Source organism: Leucopleurus acutus (genome assembly GCF_964270905.1).
Source record: "Leucopleurus acutus genome assembly, chromosome: 17".
Lineage (NCBI taxonomy): Eukaryota > Metazoa > Chordata > Mammalia > Artiodactyla > Delphinidae > Leucopleurus > Leucopleurus acutus.
In genome coordinates, this window is record NC_139159.1 from 4,044,392 (window position 1) to 4,059,658 (window position 15,267).

The following is a 15,267-nucleotide window of genomic DNA, read 5'->3' on the forward strand; positions in this document are numbered from 1 at the left end:
TGAGTGTTGAGTCATATGGTAATGGTTTGTTTAAATTCATGAAGAACTGCCAAATTTTCCACAGTGGCTGCACCTTGTTGTTATTTTAACAATTTTAAAATATATTCTGGATACTACAATCTTGTCAGATATGCGATTTGCAAGTGTTACTTTATTCCTCTTTCCTACCTTCTTTGGGAGTTAAACAAATTTTTTAACTATTCAGTTCATCTTCTCTTTTGGTGTTTTACTTATGCCTGTTGCCTCTTTTTATTTTTTGATGGTTTATGTATGCATTATATGTTCTTAACATATACATGTCATATACTAAGCTTTAAAAAGTACCATTCCAGGGAATTCCTGGTCCAGTGGTTAGGACTCCACACTTTCATGCCGAGCGCACAGGTTCAATCCCTGGTCAGGGAACTAAGGTCCCACAAGCCATGTGGTGCAGCCAAAAAAAAAGAAAAAAAGAAAAGAAAAGAAGAAAAAAAAGTACCATTCCATTTATGCCTCTTCCATTCTTTGTACAATTATTGTCATATATCTTATTTCTATATACGTTATAAACCCCCCAAAACATTGTTACATTTGCTTTAAACAGTCAACTTATTTGTATAAAATTTAATAAGTTAGAAAAAATTATCTTTTATATATACTTGCATATTTACAAATTCCATGCTATTCCTTTCTTACTGTAAATTTACATGTTCATCTAATGTCATTCCTCTTAAGCGCAGAGAATTTCCCTTTGCAGTTATAGTACAGATTGGCTGGCTATGAATCTTATTAGCTTTTGTCTGAATGAAAATATATTCATATGTCTTCATTTTTGCTAGATATAAAATTCTAGGTTGACAGCTTTTAATTTTACTTAGCCATTTATACACATTTAAATACATTGTTCCGTTGTATTTTGTATTTCTAAAGAGAAGTTAGCCATCACCCTTATTTTTTTGCCCTATATATAGTCTTTTTTTTAAACTGCTTTTAAGAATTTTTCTTTCCTTTTCATCAGTTGGACTATGATTTGCTTCTTTATGTATATCTTGCTTGAGGTGCACTATGATTTCTGAATCTATGGGATTTTGATCAAATTTGGAAAAATTTTAATAAATATTTCTTTAAATATTTTCCCTGCCCCATTCTCTCTCCTTTCCTTCCAGAACTCCAGTTACATACATGCTACTTTACTTGATAGTGTCTCACAGGTGACTGAGGCTTTGTTAAAATTTTTTATTCAGTTTTTTCCTATTGTGTACTTCAGTGTGGATAAATTCTATTAATTTGTCTTCAGTTTTATTGATTCTTTTTTGTATCTAAACCGTTATTAATCCCATTCAATGAATTTTTATTTCATTTGCATTTTTTAGACTTGAGATTTCCGTTTGTTTTTTTTTTTCCATATTTCCAGCTATCTCCTGAAAATTCCTATCTCTTTACCCATTATGTTTACATTTTCCTGTAGATTCTTTGGTGCATTTATTACAGCCGTTTTAAAGTTCTTCTCTCCTAATTTCAACCTCTGGGTTGTTTGTGGGTCTATTTTCATTAACTGATTTTTCTGTTGACTAGGCTCACATGTTACAGTTTCTTCATGTCTGTTGAGTTTTGATTGCATACTAGAACTTGGGGATGATAGTGTAGAGACTCTGGATTGTGTTATATACCTCTGAAGAATGGTGAGCTTTGTTAAATTACTGGTGGATCACCTTGAGCTTGTAGAGGTTTGTTTTTGTGCCTTGTTTGGGCAGGTATATCTCAGTTTTATCCTTAGCCTCGGGAGAATCTCTCTAGTAAAGAGATGTCGTCTTCACTTCTAATGCATGGCACTTTCAGGGATTCACTGGAAAGCCCTAGGTGTTCACCATGCTCTTATAACTTGCTGGGACTCAGACTCTAAAGTCTCTCCCTGTGGCCAGCAGCAGCTGCAACTGCCACTCTTCTTTCAGCTTCTGACTGTTGTTTTCTCTCCAAGCTCCTGGGAGCCTTAGCTGCACATGCATAGTGCAGTGCTTGGTCTAGAATTGGATTGGAATTTATATGCATATTTGGGAATCACCTATTTTGTTTCCACCCTACTAGGACTTCCCCTCCCAATTTCCAGCTACACTGGCAGTCCCAAATTCAATCTGCTCACTCTTCAGCAGATTATTCTATGGCTTTCTCCTTGAGTTCTACCCTCTTTATGCCTTATAGACTTGGAAATGACCTCAGGGGAAAAGCCATGCTAATCTAGATTTTGCCCACTTTCAAGGGTAAGGTCTTTTTTTTTTTTGCCATCATTTCAAGGTCAAATCCCCTCTTTTTCTGGCTACTTTGGTTGTTTCCCAGGGCTTTTAGACAGTTATTTTATCCAGAGTTTGTCATGGTTATTGCTAGAGGACTAGGTCAATACAAGCTACTCTGTCATTAATTAAACTGGAATTGGAATTGATCACAATCTGTTTATATTTGTCCAAGATATATCAAGATTTATGAGAAAATCCGGAAAAAATACCTCTGCTATGTTAGAATAAATCAAAGATTCATACTATGGGACATTGGTTTTATCCTTTATCATACCACTCCTTATAAAGATATCAGGTTTTGTTTCCCAGTGCATTCACTATCAAAAATTTAGATGACATAATATGGTAAAAGCCATGTTTTCATTCATTTGGACAGCATTAATTGGATTACAAATTATTACTGAGTTTAATAAAAAGCAACAAACATGTCAAAGTATGACTAAGAATTTTTCCTGGTTACTGGGGCTCAGATACCTACCACAAGTATGTCATAACAAGTCATTATAACTTTCCATATTATCATCAAATTTTTTCATCCACCAAAATATTTATAGAAATCAACGAGAATGAAGGAAACACATGAAAATAAAAAATAATTAAATTATTTATTCAGAAAATGTTTATAACCACCTATTCCATGCCAAATGCTGTGTAAATACTAAGGATACAGAAAAGAAGACAGAACTCAGGTCCTCAAAGAGTTCAGAGTCCAGTGGGGGAGATAGCAAAGTAAGTCAACAACCAGAAGAGACCAAAGATTGAAGTTTGTCAAGGTTTATGAAGAAATTGAGAGTACGGTGTGTAATGTACCCAGAATTAGTTTAGGGCTAGTGGCTCCCAAATCTTTAGAGACATCACTGGGTAATCAGGTGTGTGAGAAGCTGTTCTCTCTGAAAGTTAAGATCAGACTCAGGGACTGGGGACTGGGAATGGGGGAAAACCTAGTAGAATCTGAGATCACTAGGTTCCTTAAGCTTTTAAGATTGGTGAGAGAAGAGCTTTTGAACTTAACTTAGAATAATACATAAGGCATTCTTCAATTCAGAGACTCCTGTCTAGTTTCAGAAGGAGGTCTGAACATTCTAGGACCTAAATGTTTCCCCTTTAAAATCTAAATATCACTTATTAAGCTGGGAAAAGTTTCTTTTACACTTCTTTGAAGAGGAATGACATGGTTGGTGGATTGAAAAGGCCAGGGGGACAGGACCCCTAGGAAAGTGCATATCAATGGCGGCCTATGAAAAATGAGGAAGGAGTATCCTGCTTCCTGTCCTTTGAAGGGTACCCTGGAGCTGATTTACATCAAGAATGTTTACCCAGGATGTGTGTAGGAGAAAAGCATCTTGTTTTCATTTTCATGTTGTATGACGTAACAAAGTGTCTGTGCTTATAGTTGTACCCAGGATGTGTGTAGGAGAACAGCATCTTGTTTTCATTTTCATGTTGTATGATGTAACAAAGTGTCTGTGCTTATAGTTGTACCCAGGATGTGTGTAGGAGAACAGCATCTTGTTTTCATGTTCATGTTGTATGACGTAACAAAGTGTCCGTGCTTATAGTTGCTCTGTGGATTTTGTGAGGGCTTTTTTGGAGGTGTTGCTTCCTGTAAAAAATTCACCCTAATACTTATAAGTGTTTCTAACGTATTAGAACTCAAGTTTCCAGTCTACACGTCCACATTCCTGTCCTGAGCTTTCAAGCCATAATATTCATTTGAAGGGCAATAAATACGTAAAATGAGCCATCCTCTATGAATTGAGAAATTGAGTTAAGATGAAACACCCCAGATGGGATTTTAGTGATCACAAAGTTAATTTATGTTCCATTATGTTTTTCCAAAACGTGAAAGCCTTCTTAAACAAGAATACAGGCTTTGCACAACATGAAATTGGCTTCTAGAATAGATTTTAAGTTTAAAAAAATAACTTATTTACTGTTTATTGAGAAAATACTGAAGTTCTGCATGAAGAGATTTAGTGTCTCCAAATTAGAAAAATCCAAGTGAGCATTACATGTGCAAAAATGGCTGGATTAAGAGCTACATCTGAAAGTTGATACCTGAAGAGGGAATATTTTTTCCATAAACTTTTTGTGTGACTATTCCTGGATCCACTAGGCATGTTGTTTTCCTTGAAAATATAGGCTATTCCTTCATAATTCTGTATCTGACCATTCTCTCATATGCTATGCAACTTTTAGTGTAAAAGGCTTCCTCTTTGAAAATGTAAGATATGCATTGTATTATGGAAGTTGAAAAAGGAATGTATTTTATTCAAGTTGATTTTTCAACTTTGAGAATCTTTTCTGCTATTTTTTGCATGGACATTTCCATTTTTGTTCACAAATGAAAACATCCTTTCTTGTGATAATCCTGAGATTCTTTCTTGAGTAGCCCTCAAATTATTGCCTAATTTTCCCAGCTTTTTCAATCCCATGAGCTCCAAGAATAGGATCATGGTGGTCCGAACCCAAGATGTCAGTTCAAACCCTCCTGCTTATTCTTTAGAGACCTCTTCAAACCTCTCTACCCTGCTGTCTGTCCCTAGACCTGTATGGGTTGACACTCTACGAATTACAAAGCATTTTCACAAGATTATCTATTTTGGTCCTTTTTACAAATAGGAACTTGATGGTCAGGGATGTTGGTGGCATGAGAAGACTCAGCCTCCAGCCTGTTTTCCCCTGACAAGCTCCATGCTTCTCCTCTCGGGCTCTGCTTCCCAGAACTGGACTCTGATCCTACACGGCAGAGACAACCCTCCTTGGAGCCCCTGGTGATGCTGCTGGCTGGCAAGCACACCAGATAGACAGGACTGATCTCCTTTGGTTTATCTCCTCCTCCCATCTGAATGCCCAGCGCAGGGCTGGAGGGTCAAAGGCACTGGAAAAACTGCTTGTAGAATTAAAGCAAATGGTGTTTAGTTTTCTTCTCCCCATTGTATTCATCACTGAATTCCTTCTAATCCCCCTTTACTACTAATAATAATTATTATTTTCCTTAGACCACCAGTGTCATTGAGGATATAATATGTGTTAATTTGTCCAGTTTTTGCTAATTAATCTGTCACTTACTCTCATAACCTCCCAGCAAAGTGATTCTTAATACCCCATTTTGTAGATGAGGAAACTGAAGTTTAGAGAGAAGACGTAGCTTGCCCCCAAATCCCAGTGTCAGAAGGTCGTACTGCCTGCTTTGCACACGGTGCGTCTGATCCAAAGCCGGTGCCCTCAGGTCTCATGCTAGATGCTGCCTCGGCCCCCCGCCCCCTCCCCCAAGTAGAGGCCACCATGCCTGCTCCAGGTTCATTTCTCAGCAGCAGCATCTACCTTTGTGAAGTACCTGTTCGTATCTGAAAGCATACTAGATTCTGTTCAAGTAGAATACAACTTAGAATTTAAAAATTTCAGGAACAATGACCCTGTCTACCCCGCTTGGTTTTGCTCGTGCCGCTTCCTGTCTCCTGCCCTCCTTCATGGGCTTGCTTATTCCTCAAAGTCCAGGGCCCTCCCTGCCTGTCCCCCGCGCGCTGACTCACCCCATCACACTCTTCTTGGGCCTCTGCTTTGCTTACGTCTCTCTTTGAACGCAGTGAATTAGTGTCTCACATCTCTGTCTTCGTACGTGGGTTGTGAGAGCCCTGGTTTTTTTCATGTGTGTATACTTGCTTAGGGCAGTGTTAGTATGTAATAAGAACTTCTTAAATGTTTACATGGTTTAATCTACTTGGTGCACATTTAAAATGTGCTTGGAGTAGTGTATATAATAAACAGAATTATCAAAAAATGTGGGTATACAGAGTGCTTTATTTTTGTCCTTAAATTCAGTGTATACTTAACCCGCTTTTTTTCTTTAACATCTTTATTGGAGTATAATTGCTCTACAATGGTGTGTCAGTTTCTGCTTTATAACAAAGTGAATCAGCTATACGTATACATATATCCCCATATCCCCTCCCTCTTGCGTCTCCCTCCCACCCTCCCTATCCCACCCCTCTAGCTGGTCACAAAGCCCCGAGCTGATCTCCCTGTGCTATGCGGCTGCTTCCCACTAGCTATCTATTTTACATTTGGCATCCTTTTTTTTGTTAATAATTCCAAGTACCTAAATCAGACATTCTCAGACAGCAATTTTTAAAAATCTTCATGTTCTGGCTATGTAGTGGGAGTTCACTGATATTATTGCAATTTTCAAAATGTGACATTAGAGCGATGGGAATGGACTATATGTGCACGTCTCTTCTGCCTTTCTCTCTCTGACCCCGTATCTCAGTCCCGAAAACCGTTTTATATTTATCTGGGACTATCTTATTCTTTTATTAGATTATTTTATTCTTCAGATCTAACTACTGAAATAACTAGTGTATATCAATAATTTCAAAAAAAACACTTACTTTGCAAAATAGTAGTTGCTAAAAAATGATATAATGGAAGCTGGTTGGATTTAATGTTGGTTTGTTTGTGGTCAATGGATTCTTGTTTCACCATATGAAACAGTATTTCATGGTGTCACAAGTTACTAGTTCTCATGGAAATCAGTAAGGAGTATGTGGGGCAAATGTAGCCACTGAGTTCGAAATTGGATATGAACTTGCAATTTGAAAAATCAAATTGGAGATGTAGGGAGTTTTATTTACTTTTTTTCTTTTGTGCTGCGGATTAATCTTAAAGATATTGGTGAAATGTATAAAACACGTATTGGAATGACAACAGCGGAAAGGATCCCAGGTAGTATCTGGAAGAAATTAGACTTGAAAATATAGACACATGTGAGCTGTTGTGTCTACCTGTTGATTCCTGGATAGCTGAGAATGAAAATGGTGCAATACATGGAAGGAAATGCCCATTGTGAGAACTAACAAAGCACCCTTGACAGGTATAGAATTTCATTTCCTTTGTGATGTGTATTAAAAATGTAAATAATTGAGATTAGTTGGGACACAGGTCAGCAATCTTCTTCTGTAGCTGGCCAAACACTAAATATTATGCTTTGGGGGCCATGAAGTCTCTCAAAACTACTCAACTTTGCCAGTTAGTGAGACACTGCTATAGATAATACATAAACTAATGGAATGGCTGTGTTCCAATAAAACTTTATTTGTGGACACTGAATTTGGAATTTTATATAATACTATTTGTCAAGGAATAGTATTCTGCTTTTGATTTTTTTGTTTTATTGTTTTTTTGACCATTAAGGAACAGTAACAAGCACTTTTAGCTCCTGGATTATGTGGACACAGGTGCTGGCAGATTTGACCCAGAGGCCGTAGTTTGCCTCTGCCTGAATTAGAGCATTAGGGCTTTGGGACTGACACTTGTCTGGCGCTCAGAAGGGAAAATGTCCACAGAAAGAGGTATGCATGTCGTCAGCTCATCTTTCTGTGAACTCTTTTGCTAGCCATTTAAATGTGACTTTCTTCTTGGCTATACCATGTTACCAAATGTTAGCAATCACGAACTTAGAAGCACCTGAATTCATTTACTAAGTTTTTGTTTTTATTTTTGCCCAAAAGTGAACTCATACATGGCCTTACTTTTCTCTCTATGCATTTCCTGTGTCTCTGATAACCACCCTGTTACTGCTGCCACCACTGTAGTGAAATTGTTCTCTCAATGGATACCGATGGCCTCTTTGTTTAAATGCCCCCGTGTGTACGTGTTTGCATGCATGCACACGTTTCCTCTGTGTCCCAGACCCCTCGTGTGAAGAGGCAGAGATTTCTGGAGCCTCTGGAACCAGACGCACTGGGTGAGTCTGGGCGTGGCCATGTGTTTATAGCCTCGTCACCCTGGGCAACCTTCTTAGCCCTTGGCCAACATTGCCTTATCTATAAAACGGGGATAAAGATAGTGTCTGTGTCATAGGATTGCTTTGAGTCTGAGCTAATGCACTTAGTCTTTAGGATAATGTACTTTGGGTACTTAGCTCCTGGCACATCGTAATCAACGCGATAAACACTCGCTATTACCATCACTACCATTAAATCTCTCTCCAGCCCTGACTTCCATCATGTGATACCACCCTAGCTCTGTTTCCTCTGATCTTTTTCTGTTTTTGTCACCGGCCCCACCTGGTCCTTGTCCCTTGAACACACAGATTGAGCTGCTGCGTTCCTCCGTGCCTGCTGAGCCTCTCCCAGCTTCTGAGGGGTTCACTCTGCACGGAGGAGAGCCAACTTCCACCCTCAGCTCTGTCCTCTCTCCTACCCAGAGCCCCAGCATCCCATTAAGTGACTCAGTGTCTCATCATTTTTAATACCCACTCATGGTCTATTCATTCAACCATTCCACACGCAAAGGTAAGCACATGTACCAACAGGTATTAGGTGCTTAGCGTGTGCCAGGAGTAGTGAGCACCGTGCAGACAGGGCTCCTGATCCCACATTTGCTCAGTTTTCACGGCTCTCGTTAGCATCTTCAGTCTAACGACCCCCCTCCTCTCCCCTCCCATCAGTTGCTTGTTTTCTGCTTCCCTCGGAAGGCTTGGCTCCGAGGATCACGGGTGCTTGGAAGCCATCACGTTCCCCTCCGCCTCAGCCTGTTTCCTCTACATGTATGTGGGGAGTCTACCCTCCCCATGGGCTTCCTGTGAAGTAGCTGCATCTCCCGTAGGACCTCTACATGTTAGCATGACGCATGGGCCGTGTGCCATAGAAATACTTGGTTAATTCAGATATGGTGAGAAAGATTTAGGGTAAGACCAGGTTAATGAATGGAGAAAGGTTTTATAGTAGTAATTCTTTTTTTTTTTTTGCGGTACGCGGGCCTCTCACTGCTGTGGCCTCTCCCGTTGCGGAGCACAGGCTCCGGACGCGCAGGCTCAGCGGCCATGGCTCACGGGCCCAGCCGCTCCGCGGCATGTGGGATCTTCCCGGACCGGGGCACGAACCCGCGTCCCCTGCATCGGCAGGCGGACTCCCAACCACTGCGCCACCAGGGAAGCCCAATAGTAATTCTTTTTGTATATATTTTGACAGTTTGCAAAAGTGCTTTTTCATATAAAATCTCATTCAATACATACAGCTGCAGATCCTAATGGCTTTAGTTGTTCACAGTCACTGTGAGGATAGCAGTGGTGTCCAGGGATGTCCAGAAGCCTGAAGTGGAAATGACAGAAGGCTCCTAAGAAATGTAGGCTCCTGGTGTTCACCCTTCATCACCCTAGGAGCTATCTAAACTAGTCACCCAGTTGCTAACATTCGTCAAGAATCCATTCTGCTCTTTAAAAGCGATGTATAGAAGAATTTTGAAATCCATAGTACCAATAAGAAGGAGAAGAAATCTTATTGGTTTGTTTTATTTGTTATTTCTCAATCTGCAGTGCTTTAAAAGGCTGCATTATTTTAAAATGAACTTTATTTAAACTCTATTAGGCAACCATTTTGAATTTTTTCCAGTTGCGTCCTAGTTGACATATGTGCACAATTTTTACACGTAGAAAAATGTGGAAGGCAGTTGTATGGGTTTTCAAAAAAATCCAGGATACAAAAGAAACGTCACTGTGCTTTGCATGAACTATTGATTTGGGGTTCATTTAATTTGAGCAGCAGTAAAGGCTCGGCAGGCCTCCCCTGCATCTTTCTGTTCGTCCTGTCCCCAGACTAGCTAATGAAACGTCTCCATTAGTATTTCCCATTTAGAGCGGTCATTTCTTAGCTGAAGCACACCAACCATTTCTTAAGACATTTTCTCCTACAAAATAATACAAGGTAATACATGATACCTCGCTCTAATCTCAGCCAGACTTCTCATTTTTCTCCGGTTCTGACAAATCAATCCAGGTTCCCCTTTCCCAGACTGAGTATTTGCTCATTTAGGAGAAAATCGTTAAAATAAGAAAGTGAGAAAATAATGACACCTCAGTGTTGAGGCATTAAGTAGGGATCAAAATGTCCTGGTGAGCACGGAGCAGTCTGGGGTGCTGTCTCTCCCCTTTGGAAAATCATGTTGGTGCCACGGAGAGGTTCATTTGCTCTTCCTGTGACATCACGGGAAGGCACAGCAGATCCAAACCACTGAATCGCTGCTTCTCCGGTTTGGATTTGGAAGGAGGAGTAAGGAGGGGTTGACCTTCAATATTTTAAAATTGTTCGTCTGTCAAAACATTTTGAAGCCGGCTTCGGGAAGAACACAAAGGGGGATGTGGAGGAATTTTTGTTTTAATTAAGCTATTAACACGTCGGGTTGCTAGGCTGCATAGAGTCCTAGGGACCCACTGGAGGTTAATATACATATTTTAAATTTCGTAGCACAAAATAGTGCTTTCCCTTGCATTTGGCCCTTACACTCCGAGCCAATTAATATTGTGACTTTGCCTCATCTTTTCAAAAGATTGCTGGAATGTTTTCAAAAAGAAAAGGATTCTGAGATGATTAGACTCTAAATCATCACCCTTTAGGGGCCTGAGCTAGGTTGCTGATGGGATCAGTGATCTCCTCCTGGACGTGAGCCCTGGCGAGTGGAACTCCTTCACGCATGCGGCTTCCACACCTTCCTGCTAGGTGTTCCCGTCTGTGGTTCGTGGGGAAAGGCCCTGGGAGCTGCTGTTGGCCCTCAGTTGGTTGTCCTGCAGGGTCTGTAGTCAGTGGCCTGGCAGGGATGCCCGGAGCTGATAAGGTTGCCGGCTCAGCTCTCACGTTCTGGCTCCGGGTTTTCTCCACACGAGATGGATGGTAACGGCAGATGAGCTTTGGGGCCACATCTGGGGCCGAAGAAATGTTTGATGCTAGGTTTTGGCACGTGCACACGAGGTGTGCTTAGTGGTTTCCTTCAAATCAAGAAATAACTGTGAGAGAATGTAAGAAAGTACCACCGTAATAATGTGTCTGCTTCAAAATATTTGTGCTTATCAGACTTTAAGTAGTGAGAAAGTGTCTTTCCAAAATGCTTACTGACAACCTGTAGCCAGTTTTAGATGAGAACGGCTGAGCTAAGATAAGTTTAAAAAACAAGAAAGCTTTCCTTAATGCTTTAGCCTTCATCCCAATACCCGTATTCAAGGGGAAAATGTGGGCTTCAGAGAGAGACAGATCCTTTCATTAGGGAGACAGCTGCAGCTCAGAGAAGCAGAGTCTGGCCTCAAATCCTGGTCTCAATCTGGGGCAGATGACACAGGTTTTCTGAGTCTCAGTTACTTTGTCTGTGAAATGGGGCTGATACCTATACTAGAGTGATCTCTGTGACATTGGCCATCCCACCCAGGGCACATTTGCGAGAGAAGAAGGGCTCCATTAATCATTACGCCCAGACAACAGATGTCAGTTGGGACGATTCCAGACAAGCCGGGGAGTGGTCACTGCGTGGGGCTTCCATCAGGAGGAGTGAGAGAGTGACCGCAGTGCTGTCACCTGGGTGGCACTCAGCGCTAAACTGGTTCCTTGGTCCTCTGCCTGAGACTTGTCTCTCTGTCCTGCTTCCTTCCTACTGCTTGGCTGGTGTCATGACGGGAGGACAAACACAAAGTACAGCTCGGGCAGAGGGCAGGCTCTTCTCAGCCCCGCAGCCAGAGGGGCCCTCTGAGAATGTCAGTCAGATTCTGGCACTCTTTTGCTTACTACGTCCCAAAGGTTCCCCAACTTGCCAAGAGTAAAAGCCCAAGTCATCACCACCTCATACCAGTCCTGCCCTGGCTCCCCCAGATCCAGCCTCAGCGCTTCCTGGTGTCGCCAGGCCTCAGCCCTTCTGCTACATCCGCTGTCCCCTGCCTCCCCGGCCTCTGCACGGACAGTTCCTTCACCCTCCATCAGGTCTTTGGTCCAGGGGCCTTCTCAGTTAGAAAATCCATCCCTCCCTTACCCTGGCATTTCTTTTCTTTTTTCAGCAGTAAGATAAAAAATTTCAACCATGGGGATTCAGCCCCGAACCGCCAACATATATGGTCTCGGACCACGAACCTTCAGGGCAGATGGAGGTGTCTGCACGTGCTTGATGCTGAATCTCATTTACCATCTGTGTCTGAGCTCTGATTCTTTTGGGCAGTTTGTATCAACACGATCACGCCATGATGAGTGCTGAGAAAGCTTAATTCTTGGTGACCTGCAAGAAAGCCCTGAAACAGTCCATTAGTTATATCCAATTAGAGATTCAGCCGAGGGCTTCCTCTTAGTGACGCTGAGTTGTGCTGCCTGCGTAGGCTTCCTGGTGCCGGGGGTTACACTCCCCAGGCGGCGCCAACAGGCTCAGGGCTCACCGGGCCCTCCCCCCGCCCCTGTGCAGAGGGGCGGGCCCCACAGGATCCTGCAAGGGCAATGTTACGCAGCGTTGCCTGGGAATATTTGAGCATTGTGGCTGAAAAGACGGTACTGGGGAAGTCCCCCGACATAAACAACTGCACCTCTTTTTCCGGATTGAGAGCGTGTTCAGACAAAAACCCCCAAGGCTGACATTTGCTAAACGCATTGCGTGCACTTTGGCAGGAAGATGAGGGCTCACCTGTAGGTTCATGGCTCTTCAGCCTTTTCCTTAGGCTCTGGGATTTCTTGTTTGTGTCAGCCAAGGTTGGTAGGGCCTGAAATGTGTCAAGAGTTTGTCTCCCAGGATGGAGGAAAGGGCACTGAGAGGTCATGTCCCCAGGTCACCTGCCGGCTAGAGAGATTTGGGAGATGGGCTGGCCCAGAGATTCTTTGGTACCCCATCTCTAAATTGGGGAACTAAGTATTTAGAAGGGCCTGGGTGGAGAATCTATCAGTTAGGGCCCTACTTAGGATTTAAGGTCCCATGAGTTTCACTGGAGTATCACTGAGTTTGCCCCCAACTCAGGGGTGTGTGTGTGTGTGTGTGTGTGTGTGTGTGTGTGTATGTCTGCCCACAGACATTTGCACAGAGGCACGTCTCTCTAGGGGAGGTCCCATAGGTCATTTCCCAATGAAAATTTGAACAGTATACCCCCAGTGGAGAAGGGAAATCTGCAACATTAAGGACACAGCAGGAAGAATGATACATTTATGTGACTCTATCATTTATTTGATAAACGGAGAATTTTGTTGCAGCAGATTGAGAACTCTTGGAGTTTTAGACCAACAGGGAATGAATTACACCAATGGGCCATCTGCATAAAGAAGATGAGGAGGCCTTTGCCATGCGCTCGCTTGGCAGGAGCGTGGGGGGTTTGACAATGCTAGTTCTCTGCCCCCCTTTGTTCCTCAGTCACTGGGGGGTGCGGGTGCTCCTTGGAGAGGGTCAGAGTCTGGGAAACCAAACCCTGTTGTCCACTCCTACTGGCACATATAGATCTAAGATTAGGAGGCAAAGCCAAAGAGCCCAAAGCCAGGTGGACCCTGAAATAAACTGGGAATAAGAGCAAAGTTGGGTGCAAAAGGAGCCTGGGAAAGTAGGCTCTGTTTAAGGCACAGATCTGCGTGAAGAGCAGCCACAGCACTTTCTAGATGATTCACACTTGAGCAGTGCTTTGGGCAACCAGCAGGAGCAGGGCACAACACTTACTGATGGATGGGTGGGTGGATGGATGGGTGGATGGATGGGTGGATGGATGGATGGATAGGTGGATGGGTGGATGGATGGGTGGATGGATGGGTGGATGGATGGGTGGATGGATGGATGGGTGGATGGATGGGTGGATGGATGGGTGGATGGATGGATGGATGGATGGATGGATGGGTGGATGGATGGGTGGATGGATGGATGGGTGGATGGATGGGTGGATGGATGGGTGGATGGATGGGTGGGTGGATGGGTGGGTGGATGGGTGGGTGGATGGATGGATGGATGGATGGATGGATGGATGGATGGATGGGTGGATGGGTGGGTGGGTGGATGGATGGGTGGATGGGTGGATGGATGGGTGGGTGGATGGGTGGGTGGATGGATGGGTGGTTGGATGGGTGGATGGATGGATGGATGGATGGGTGGATGGATGGATGGATGCGTGGATGGATGGGTGGATGGATGGGTGGATGGATGGATGGATAGGTGGATGGGTGGGTGGATGGGTGGATGGGTGGATTACTAGGTGTTCATTTATTCAGTAGTATTCAGTATTTACAACCCTGGGAGCGAGGGGTTCAAAACTAAGGAAGACGTGAGCCCTGCACTTATGACACATATGGTTTAGGGGAGGGAGTTCAAGAGGCCCTGGACACGGATAACTCACTTGTGCAGGAGGATGGCCCACGTGAGGTGGACAGTGTTTTGGCTGATAGACAATCTGTGAACGCATCCACTGTTTGACATATCATCAATAATTTCAGGTGATTTTCATAACAGAATTACTAGATATTCTTTCATTATTTATTCAAAATCATCCTAGATTGAGAAGATCGCTTCTCTTTAGGGCATTTCCCTTGAAATAGCTGCCTAGATCTGGAGGAATATTTCCTGGTTCAACTAATTTTTTATGACACTCTGATACCGTAAATGGCAGATCGTGGAGTAAGGCAGCCGCCTGCTCCTTTCCGTATTTACTTCTGGGGCTGACTTTATTTGGCCATCGGTACTTCTTTAGAGTTGCTCAATCTTGACATCTTGGATGGGTTAGAGGTGGTCCTTTCCTCCTGAAACATACAATGGCCCTTAATGATCCTGAATGAGCCTGATGGCAAAGGACTCAATTCAGTTCCACAAATAAACTCCTGGTGTCTAGATGTTTAAAACTCTCCATTCCAGATAGATTTGTGAAGAGGCTGCCCCTCATCACCACATAGCTGATACCTTGGGTGATCAAGGGATCACCACCAAGGGAATGAAAAACTTCTTGGCGTGATAGGATATTAAGAGGTGCTCCTTCAAATGGAATTGAGATTAAAATCACAGAACATCACCAAATATATTATATTTTATATATTATATATAAATATATATTTATATATAAAATATAGTATATATAAATATAATATATTTATAGATTATATATAAAATATTTATATATTATATAAAAATAATATATTTATATATTATATATAAAAATAATATATTTATATATTATATATAAAATATAATATATTTATATATTATATTAAAAATAATATATTTAATAAACAGTTAA

At 42.3% G+C, this 15,267-nt stretch overlaps 1 pseudogene across 1 annotated transcript in view; it reads left to right on the forward strand.

Annotated features, from left to right (window-relative positions):
• The window catches only part of LOC309974397 (lipoxygenase homology domain-containing protein 1-like), an 89,848-nt pseudogene that overhangs the window by 55,184 nt on the left and 19,397 nt on the right, over positions 1-15,267 (forward strand). The window contains exon 6 of the transcript in view: positions 6,926-7,143. The product of the transcript in view is annotated as a lipoxygenase homology domain-containing protein 1-like (transcript). The remainder of the gene's footprint in view (positions 1-6,925; positions 7,144-15,267) is intronic.